The following is a 12,456-nucleotide window of genomic DNA, read 5'->3' as shown; positions in this document are numbered from 1 at the left end:
TCTTTGTTCTATTATGTTTTCTGTTTTGAAGATTGTCCTGAACGCAGCGCGACACTGCAGCTCGTTAGCTATTCAGACACCGATTAATCCTTTAAAAGACGCCGGGATCCAGACGTACATCTAGAAGACCACGAACAAAAATCACACATTGCTTCCTCTATTATAAACATTGTCTTAAGTACAACTTCCACATTCTTGGCAGACAGACTCGGCAACGCTGACAGGAAGCTTCACCTGACTTTAAAGAGTGAGAAATACAAGAAATAAACAATATACTTTGGGTTGTTTTTGTTTATAGGATGATAAATCATTAACATCTGAAAATACTGAAAACAAAGGAACCCACTGAGTTGCCTCGTTCTGGGTTTAAAGTTGTGTTTAAAGTGTGTTTACTTCATTTTAAGACCGTGAAAAAAAAAAGAAGTTTGTTCCGAGTAGCTCTGTCACTTCCAGTATTACACAAGCAGTTCCAGCAGAACGAGTTTGTTTACCCGTGGTGAGGACAACGGATACCTTAAGGATGTACCTTCTTGACAACAACACAATAATAACAATTTCAGGTTTCGAACCAAGAAGCTCTTAAAACGCTGGTCTGAAGTTACAGGTTTAAGGGTTTGATTTAGTGAAGACCTTTTTGTTTTTGTCCTCTTGTGACCCACAGGAAACACAGCCGATCATAAGCTACGAAATCAGGTCGTCTCTATGTCAACACGTTCTATTAATCCTTATTATTATTGTATCATTTTATTTACCCGTCAATATTCATGTGAACCTGTGACCCTCTATATACCCCCATATTGTGTTCTTTTTTAGCATTTGAAATATAGATAAAACTGTAACGTTAACATAATGGGACAGCAGGTGGCAGTAGCACTACAAAGCTCGCTTGTACAACACACTCACGGAAGAAGCAAAGAAGAAAATGTTGTTTCCTTGAAGAAAAAAACGCAAAAGTTTCAGCATTAAAACGTGGGGGAAAAATTGGCGGGAAAAATAATTATAGGATTATAGGACAAATAAATCAAAATACATGTATTTTGGCTGCTTGATGGATCTACTGACTCCTTTAAGAAACTTCTTAAGATGTTTTTATTTGTTCAGGCTTTTCCTTGATTTTCTGGAACTCCTGTTGTGTTATCAGTTTTATCTTGATCTTTAAAGTATATACTTTATTGAATATTGTTTTGATTGTTTAAGCGCTTTTACTTACTTATATTTCTTGCTTTGGTTTTTTTCAATTCCAAGACTGTAGTTTTCAACCAATATTTTTTATTTTAAATCGCAGTATAATTTTTTTCCAGTACAATATTTTCTTCACTGCCAATTGTAGACATGACGGCTCTATTCTAAGCCCATAGTGATCCATCTTTTTTTTGAAAGATGATTGCATTAAAGCAACAAAAAGTAAGTTTATATTTTATTGAGTATTGTTTTGATTGTTTAAGCGCTTTGTGACCCTGGTCTCGAAAAGCGCTCTATAAATATAAATGACTTAATTACCTATTGTGAGAAAATGCTAATGCTAACTTAGCATGCTAACCTATAGCTCATATGGTACGTATCAGATGTCGATCAATGAAAATGTTGCAGCAAAAATTCAGATACACTTTGTTGTATAAACCCTTTGAAGTATTGTGTAAGTAAACCATGTAATATATTGAGGAAGTAAACTTTAGTGGTGGAGCTTTATTTTTATTTTCAATTTAATGCGTGTCTGTGTGTAAACTTTCTACTGTTTAAAGTCATAAATATAAATATAAATCAGAAAATAAATAAACGGTGAGACACTGTGTTTCATGGACACATAATTGATCAGATGGTTTTTTTTATGACATTATTTGTGTGAGATTACTCACAAATAAAATAATATTTCTGGACTCGGTCCATCTCTTATCTTATCTTTTGGCCACCGTCAGTGTGAACTTATGACGCGCCTCATGAAGGAAAGGTTGTGTTATTTGACACCAGTGGAATAAAAATAACTCCGATAAAAATAAAAAAAACAGTTCGACAGGCAGTTCTGACAATGCTACTACAGTGAAGCCGCACAGCATGTGATGTCACACTGCAGTCGAGAGTTTCTAAATTTAACTTAAAGAAACAGTGCAGAGTTAACTTGAGGCAACTTTAAAATTATTATAAAATGGAGAATAAGAAACACTTTTAGCACATCGAGGAAGCACTTATTGACTTATTTTATTGTCAACCTGTGGTTCATGGACCGTAATAGGTTGTTATGTAAACAGACACTTGATGAAAATGTTATATATTCGACCAACGTTCACAGATTTGATGATGTAAGGATCGAACCGACGGACATTATCTTGTGACTCGGCAACGTGTCTTGCAAGAGAATTATGAACGACGATTAAGAACGACACAAAGTATTTGTAAATAACCGACAAAAATGAGTAAGCAGGGATTAAAAACATAAGAAATACTGAAGTAGAAGTAGAAGCTTGATCGAGCTACTGGCGATCTCGTTATGGAAGACGAGGTTAGTCGCAAAGGAATCAGAGGAACAGACGAAGAGGTCAGTTACCCGTCAATATCCATATGACCCTGTGACCCTCTATATACCCCCATATTGTGTTTTTTTTAACAAAATATTATTGGCCAACATTAATACAAGTTAATTCCTTTTTTAGCATTTGAAATATAGATAAAACTGTACCGTTAACATAATGGGACAGCAGGTGGCAGTAGCACTACAAAGCTCGCTTGTACAACACACTCTATTTTTTTTCAGCAAAATATTTTCTTCACTGAGGATGTTAGATGGATCTGTAGATAAACTTTATTGATCCCTCTGAACATGTCTGCAAAAAAAGGTTCTGTCCAAGAAAGAGTTTTTGGAAGGACCGGTTAGATTGTGACTGGAGCTTTTATTACCTTCCTTTATATCCAGGTAGATTAGTGTCTTTATTATTCAATATGAATATACTTTTAATAAGAAGTTTAATAAAAATGTCAATAAAAAGAACATTTAAATAATAAAAAGGTAAATCAAAAAAAAAGTTGCATTAATTTCAATTTAAGGAAAAATATGTTTTAATGTATATTAAAAAAAAGAGCAAAATGATGCATTTCAAAACTTGTTTTTTTTCAATTTAACCTGGTTTCTTTGTTTTAAGTAATCATTTTTGTGTCTTAATTTACCCCAAAGTTGCTTAAATAAAAAAAACGTTTTCAATAAAAAAAAAAAACTAAAAAAAAATCTTTCTGCTAAAATATTTTTAGAAATTGTAGTTTTTAAATGAAGGGAACAACTTTTGAATTTATGGATATTTTCATGTCTTTGTTTTTTCTTTGGATTAAAGCAAAAAGGGTTTTGAAATCCTTTTTTTAATTTAAGTGAAAAAACATTTATTTGATGTTTCTTTGGTAATTTGTTTGATTTTATTTATTTTTTTGCATTTGAAAATGTTTTTCTTTGATTCAAAAATATAGTTTTCTTTATTGATTTGAAGTTTTTGGTTTTGCATAATGAGGACACGCATGTCCTTCTCATAAAACGACCCAAACACAAACATAGAAGATGTTTTTTAATGGAACGATAAAGACACAAATCTACCTTCATACAGGTATTGCATCCTTGAACCTCATTGGTCGTTGCCCTCCTCTTCAGTATCCCATTACTTTTTCTTCAAACCTCTCCCGGTGATCTATTTTCTGATCTTTGAATTGTATCTAGTACATAAAAAAACTCTAAAAAAGTAGTTTAATATCGGTAAGTAAGTCATTGTAAAGCTCCTGTTTCAGACCAGGGTATAAATCACTTAAACAACAAGACAATAAAAAGTTAAAATACATACTTTTAAAGGTCAAGACAACATGAGACAAACACAAATGCCACAAGAAAATTAAGAAAAAGCAAATAAAAAGGTCTTAAGATGTTTCTTGAAGGAGTCAGTAGATCCATCAAACACACAGGGAGATCATTCAGAAGCTTATATAATTTAAAAATAAGGTCAAAAGATTATGCAGGTGAAAATAGGTGTTGAAGAAAAAAGGCCATACATGCAAATGACTGAAGCAGCAAACTTTATTTGTGGGTGAAACGATGACGCACTTCTTCTTCTTCTGGCTGCAGCCCGAATCTTTCTTCTGTCGTGGCATCTGCAGCTGCACTTGCTCAGAGGAAACAGGCGCTTTCTTACCCGAGGTAACTTTTGCTGCAGTGAAGGCAAATCTCCTCGTTAATAAGTGATCGTGCGACAGCCGCCCACCCTCGCATCACAAGCCTCCCGTCGAGCCGGAGCGGGACTCGCTCGGCTTTATGACTCACCTGTTTAAGACGCCGAACATTTGAATAGACGTACTTTTTGAGAAGATGGAGGGAGAGATACAGTCTTTCTTTCTGTCACGGATTTAAATGTGTGGTTTTTATGAGGTGGTAAATACTTTGTATCTTCAGGCATCGATATAAATCGTACAGTAGCTTGTTGATCACATTTTCAGAACATAAAATACTTTTTTTTTTCTGTCATTGATGTTGTCTACGTTTTTTTTAGGTTATAGTTTACAATTTAACTTATTTTTTCTTATTATCTTTTTGTTCTCAACATGCTGGTAAACATTACACACTTTATTTGAATAAATACCAACTTTATAATTCTAAATGTAGAAGTTTATAGTAGAAAGTTAATATATATATATCTGTATCAGGACCATAAAGTCGGATCACTGCATCCCTACTTATTAATGTTTGTTGCAAATCTAGCCACTAGGGGGTGCAATAAAAACGTTTTTTTTTTCACAATAGGGAAGAAAGGAATATTTTAACACTGGTATCGGATCGGTATCGGCCAGTTCTCAAAGTCCAGATATCCGTATCGGGAACATAACAATTGAATCAGTGCATCCCTTCTTACTAATGTTTGTTGCAAATCTAGCCACTAGGGGGTGCAATAGAAAAAGTTTTATTTCACAAAAGGGAAGAAGTGAATATTTTGACACTGGTATCGGATCGGTATCGGTATCGGACGGTACTCAAAGCCCATATATCCGTATCAGGACTGTTAAAATCGGATCAGTGCATCTCTACTTATTAATGTTTGTTGCAAATCTAGCCACTAGGGGTTGCAATAAAAAAAGTTTTATTTCACAATAGGGAAGAAGTGAATATTTTAACACTGGTATCGGATCGGTATCGGCCGGTTCTCAAAGTCCAGATATCGGTATCGGGACCATAACAATTGAATCAGTGCATCCCTTCTTATTAATGTTTGTTGCAAATCTAGCCACTAGGGGGTGTAAGGAAAAAACGATACGCTTAATTATTGCATTTTCTTCTCACAATACTATATTGACATTCAACAACACTGTGTATATATACAGTATAATGTATCTACTGCAGAGAAAACTCATTACCATTGAAGTTTCATCACAGTTGTCAAAGTTGAGTATAGTTGTGTTCACACATAAGTGTGTATTGTACTGATACAGGCTTAAAAATATTTGTTAATCACAAAATGAATATAGCGCTGCTACTTCATAGATTTTCACTTATTTCCGGAAGTCCTTGAACACCCACGATAAACGAGGGTACACTCTATCTTAGTATCAGTTTCAAAGTCATTTATTGGCTAATAATAGACTTTTATTTGGAGTAAAGACCTTCAGGAACTAAATTTGGATTTGGATTATTTGGAGAAACAAGTAAGCTATTCTGTGACCTTGCACAAGTTAGCAACAGCTCAATTTTTTTTATTCTTAACTTGATATTTCTTGAAAAGAAACTCTACCCGTAAAGCTTATATTTTCTCTCTGCTGACATTTGACTTTTCTTCCTGAGAAAACGACATTAAATACAAAGTATTCCTGCGTGTCGTCAATTCCACATTCACGCCGAGGGACGCCCCTAGATGTCGACGGCCTCACGAAAAAAGTGGGGCGCACGGCTCACGGAAACAAGCCGCCGAACGCTCCGTCAGAATTAGACGTCGCTATAAAACAGGATGGAAACTGGAAGCCAATAATATCTGTTAGCTCCACCAATAATAAGCACAGCTGCAGCAAAACAAACGTCTTCTTTGTGACCAGAAAAAAAACACTTTGTATCTCATCAACAGAGGTTTGTGTTCCTCTTCCTATTTATTTAAAAGATGTTGTTGAAAGAAAGTATTCATGGGAAGGGGGTGGCGGGGGGTCTTATTTCTCTTGGCACTTAATTCGAAGTTTTTTCTGTATTTATAGGGTCGCGTCCGGTCTTCTCTCGGCTTCCTTCTGCCCCAGTTATGCAAGAAAACCCGCCGCAAACAGGCGTCATAAACACGGGACAATGGTTTTGGCAGCGATCCTGTCCTGTGGAGATAAGCTCTTCCATGCACGCTCGACACGCCGGGACCGCTTTTTCCATTCAAAACATCCACCGGCCGACAATCTGCATCTCCGGGTTTTCAATTAGACTCGTCTCCGTCGTCAACCGTCGTCGTCGACGCACTTGTTTTGCCAACTTATGCTCGATTGATGAGATTCGAGGCAACATTTTTCTGCTCCCACATCTTCTTCCGAAGCGGCTTTGTTTACACGGCGCATACGATGTTACATAACAGAGGCTGTTGCCGTAGTGATCGGCCTGACTACACCCACCCATCCTACCCCCCCCCCCCTCCGGCAGTGGAGCTATCCCCACTTTAAACAATCCCTTGGAAAGTGAACACATGACTGCTGGATTAAACAACTTGATTGTTCGGGAGAAACAAGATCTCTGCAATCAGGTCTGAAACCAAAAAAAAAGTCTCTTTGTTTTTAAATCAAACCATTGGCCTCCAAGGATCATGTGATCGAGTACCCGGTGGGAATTAGGGGTATGAGGTATTGAATACTGATATTATTATCGATATTAAGATATATCACAATCCATTTTTCCCGCTTTACTGTATGGATTTCGTTTTTGCAAATTATATTTATCACAGTACTTCAATAAATTTAGTATGAATTAAAATAATTAGTTTTTCATTTTTTATTTATATTTCCATTGTAATAAACCATACTCTGGCATTTGTTTATTTTTATGTTGTTATTAAACTTCCAGCCGCTAGATGGCAGCAGTTATTACATCTAATGTACTAAAAATCCAGCAATATCCCGATGAAGACTGAGGATGAGAGGATACAGTTTACTTTAAAGCTGATGTTTGGACATATTTTGGTTTTTAAAAAGAATAAAAGCAGTAACAACTTCGTCAACAGTCATGTGGTCTGTAAATTCTTCTGCAGGGATGTGAGAAAATACCGAAAAATATATCCCGATCTTATTTTTCCCATGATGGTAGCCTTTTAAAATTACATTTGATTTCAGAGTTCTTAAGGTTTATATTTTAATAAAGTGTGTTTAAAATAAAATCATTCGATTTTTTAAATTATAATAAACACTGATGACTGAGGACAAGAGGATACAGTCGTCTCCAGCAGTTATTAAAGCTGATGTTTGGACATATTTTGGTTTCAAAACAAATGAAAGCAGTTACAACTTCGTCAAGAGTCATATGGTCTGTAGATTCTCCAACACCAGAGTCAAGTACTCAACAATACTACACATATGTCCTTGTTACTACAGTATCACAGTACATTATGATATATCGGATAGTTCCCTCTGTTTGGTGATACATATCACATCGACTGGTTCTTGCTAATACCCTCCTAGTGGGAAGTCACATCAGGAAGACAAGCTCCAGATGGAAACCATCTTCAAACAAAACTTATTTCTCATTCGCACGGAATAATACTTTCTTGAAAACCAAATTTGGGTCAACCTGAAGGTTTCATTAGACTCTTTAATCCGCCGCCCTGAACTCGAACACAAAGTTACACTTAATCCTTTGTGCAAATATCACGTAACTGTATTCTGGATTTTTACATTTCTTGGAAAATAGCTGACGGATTGAGGAGCGTTTCCAAGTGACCCACATAGCCTGCAGTCTGCAGACGAAGAAAATGTTTCGAAGCCGGAAAAAAAAACTCTGATCCAACTTTCATCTCCCTTCTCTGCTCAAAGTCACGGCGACAGTTAATGACTTTCCATCCAGCAGGAGACCGGACTTTCACGCGAGCGGCAGCTCTGACGGCGGGTCTGAAGAACCCCTGAGGAGGATGTGGAAGGCTGGATCGGAATCCTGAAGCCATTGAGCGTTTTTTTTTTTTTTCAGGGGCAGGCCTGGTGTTGTGTCAACATTTCCAATGACGTCACTAGGAGGAAAAAGTTTCCCTTTTATTAATGAGGGAACATTCGGAGGGTCATTCAAGTCCACCGTGCAACCATGCCGAACCAATTTGGCTGTTTTTTGGGTCCTTAAATACATGTTTTTGACCCATTTATTCAAAAAATTAAGTTTAGTATGGTTTAGATTACTTGAGGCCCGGGGGCCAAATCTCATTTTATGTGGCCCGCTGGATTGTTGGTTGATGTGGTGCTCTATGAAGCAATAGTGTAAAAGATAAGGAACAGAGGTTATCAAAGATTATTCATAGACTTTGAATATTTGGTAAAACTGATACAAATAATAGGACAATATAAACATGGTTGTACCGATTGGAGACAGTTTGGTAAATATACATTTTTGGCCCCTTGTATGATTTAGTTTTACATCACAGGTTTAGAAAGAATTAAATATATATTCGACGCAACATGATTGTGTTTGTATAATACAATATAAAATATAAAAATTGCTTTAATTATAATGATAATAATAACTAAAAAGCCAACAACATAAGGTCAAATAAGCTAAATTATACTGTTCTGTGTTTTTTCCTTAAAATATATAAAAACAATTTTTGATCATCAAAAGTCAGTTTAAATCTAAAAAAAAATATTAAATTTAATGAGTTAATAAAGTAGGAAATGCATGTCTATTTCCGCTGTAATTAAACTTCTACCCTAGTTTTACACAGTATTCGCACTAAAACCCCTTCGTGCACGTCTGAAAGACATTCACAGAAGGAAGGAATGGAAAAAGATCACGTGAGTTCCATGGTCGTCGCCACTTTTAGACCAGCGATGGAAAAGGACAGAAGGAGAGGAAACTAAGAATCAGCCTGGAAAAAATGCTGAAATAATCACAGAGGAGGAGGAGGTGGAAAAGTTCTCCGGCGCTTTCGAAACATCTACTGATTTATGGTTTCTACACATGGGACCTAATGGGCTTCTAGCAGCTCTGCGGGTCGTCAGTGTTTCAGACCTTTAAGCTCTGCACACGATTCCGCAGAAGACCCGTGGCTTCCTCCCAGACAACGATGCCTTTCGATCACTAAATTCATTTCTGTTAAAGATAACAATTTTCTTTCAGAACTTAAGGTATTATTTATGAGCAAATTAGAAAATACAACTATTACTATTACCTTTACTATTAGCCATCATCTTAACTAATATCTATTATAAACACATGTGCTTGTCTCTTTAAGTAGAACTTGGTCCTGCTTGGCTCTCCTCATGGAAAAAAGTATCCTGGAAAGAACGATTGTCCAACACCAAATAGTACCTCAAATGTACTTGTACTTTACCCGTGTTGGAATTTTTATTGATATTGACATCAAGTAGTTATATTATACAAATATTTAAAGAGTTATTACGATGTTCAATTTGAACGGTAAATACATAAAAATCAATTTGGTTTGAATAAATAAGGCCTGCATCTGATACAAAACTCTGCAGCGAGAATTCTTACCTGCTCTAGTAGAAGAACTCACATTTCTATGATCCTTAAATCTCTTCACTGGCTGCCAGTTTCTTTCAGGATCAATTTTAAAATTCTGGTTCTTACTTTCAGATCTATTCAGGTCAGACCTTCCATCAGTGATCTGATCCAGCCTTACACCCCAGCTCAGGCTCAGAATCTACTGATGGTTCCTGAAGACGCTCACCTCAATTGATATTTTTCTTTTTCAACAAATAAACATTTGAACTGGTGACTTATGCTTTGTTTTTTTTGGAGATTGTGGCTGCATTAAGGGGCTTCAAGGTTAATTTAGGTTCTTAATTTTAATTATATAATTATATATAGTTTTAAATTTTGCTGATTAAAAATATATGCTCATGTTTTATAAATTGTGTTTTTTTTATGTTTTTATTCTATTTTGATTCAAAGACCAAAAGCTTTCATTTTTAAAGGCTTTACCCTCATGTTAGCTCGGGGTCAAAGTGACCCACAACTAATGAGTGTCAAGGTTAACAACCTCCACCACTGTATATGTATTTATTGAAGACAGGAAAGTCGTTGACCTTGACCCAGAGGCAACACAAGGGATACCACAAACACATTTGTTTTCGGGCATTTGACCCTGAGATTACAGAAGGGTTAATGTGTTTTTTTTGGCTTTTAATGATCTTCAATCCTGTTTCTCGTGCCCCGAGTCATTCATGTTCCTCAATTTTTCATCAAGATGCTCAATTTATTTACTGTATATATTGTTGCAAAAAAAAAGAAAAAAGAAAAAAGAATTATATCATCAACGCTTTAAAAAATTTTTTTTAAATGAAACATGAGCATAAATGCATGAAGCACAAGCTTTGGTCGGGAAAAAAAAACGACTTTCTCAGTGGATTTCTAGGCGGACTGAACTATCATAGTTCAGAGTATGATAATACATCACAACGTGACCGACTTCGTTGCACTTTGAAAACTTTGTCTGCACACGATGATGTTACGCAAGCAAAGAAATAATTTACAAACCTCACAGTCGAGGTCTTGTTGTGTTGCAGGCGCAGCGTTGCGTGGCTTCTTCAGGAGCAACGATAAACTGTAATATTACGTCAGTCCCTCAGATTGTCATCATTTCAATAGTATCAATAAAAATAGCCATGAAAGACACGGCGTGACTGCAGGGGCTCCTGGATGCAGTTTTTTTCAACATAGTACAGTGGTGGAACATCACAAGCGATGTTTTCTCCTCTGTGAAGTGGGAGGTGGGTGGGCAGATTCGTGGGGGTTAAAAATAAAGACCAAAGAGAATGAGTCACCGTTCCCTCAATCCCAGTCTGGATATAAATACATCCACGTATACGCATCCTTCGGTACACGCGTGGCTGACATTACATAAGCGGGAGCGTGGGAGGTGTGAAGCCAGACATGGATAATTCATCAATGTGGGATTGAACCGAGGGGAGGCTCTCGGGAACCAAAACCCGGCAGCCCCTCCCTGAACTTGGGTTGGGATGTACGCCTTGACGGAACCTGAGATGTCAGGCGTGCGGCGGAGGGCAGAAATGTGACGTGATGTTCGGAGAGACGTCAGCGGAGTCACGTAAGCTTCAGCATCCTTGTGAGGTGAACAGGTGAGGAGAGTCGTCAGCGATCTGTCAAACGAGTCTCTACTGTCCATTTAAGTTGCTGGATTGTCTCTTCGATTAGCATCGTGTTGTGACTTATCTGACGGAGTATCTCTTGTCTTTAGAACAGCAGCTGCTTCATGCACCTGATGGTCCTTACTGGCTCTTGGTTTTGAGGGGCCTTTTGCCACGATCCATGGGAAGGCTATAATTCTGCAGACCCCTCTCAAGGGGGACGATGAGACCACATTGGTGGTTCTATGTCTACTAAGAGGAAACTCACCTTCTTAATTCATTTTAGTTAAGATCAATTTAGCTCCAAGTTCCACCAGAGAGTACACCTATGGCCCATCTTAGCCCTGATGACTCCAGTCTACCCAGTTCCCTAGTGTACCCCATCACTGGTTCACATTTCTCAATATCCCACAAGCCATTATGGGTGTGTTTAGGCAAGGATCTGGTCGATGCCATACTTATCACGATACAGGGTCAACAATACGATATACTGTGATACTGTAGGAACAAGGATATATTCGTAGTATTGTCGAGTACTTGACTCTGGTGTTGCAGAATTTACAGACCACATGACTCTTGACGAAGTCGTAACTGCTTTTCTTTGTTTTCAAACCAAAATATGTCCAAACATCAGCTTTAGAAGCTGCTGGAGTCGACTGTATCCTCTCGTCCTCAGTCATCAGTGTTTATTGTAATTTTAAAAATGTAATGATTTGATTTAAAACTTTTAAACACACAATATAAACCTTAAAAACTCTGTTAGAACTCTATTGTAATTTTAGAAGGCCACCATCAGTATCATGGGGAAGATAAGATCGGAATAATTTGCGATATTGGTATTTTTTCTCACATCCCTGCAGAATAATTAACAAACCACATGACTGTTGACGTTGAAGTTTTTACTGCTTTCATTCTTTTTAAAACCAAAATATGTCCAAACATCAGCTTTAAAGTCGACTGTATCCTCTCGTCCTCAGTCTTCACCAGGATCTTGCTGGATTTCAGTAAATTAGGTGTAATGAATAAATGAATAAAACTAAAATATGTCCACACATCAGTTTTAAAAGCTGCTGGTGTCGACTGTATCCTCTCATCCTCAGACGTCGCGGTTTTCGGTGCTATGCTATGGCTTCCCAGGCATCATTTTTTGCATCATGGACCAGTTTAATCTTG

This window comes from Callionymus lyra, chromosome 3, assembly GCF_982586985.1.
Source record: "Callionymus lyra chromosome 3, fCalLyr1.hap1.1, whole genome shotgun sequence".
Taxonomy (NCBI): domain Eukaryota; kingdom Metazoa; phylum Chordata; class Actinopteri; order Syngnathiformes; family Callionymidae; genus Callionymus; species Callionymus lyra.
Note: the sequence above shows the minus strand (reverse complement) of the source record.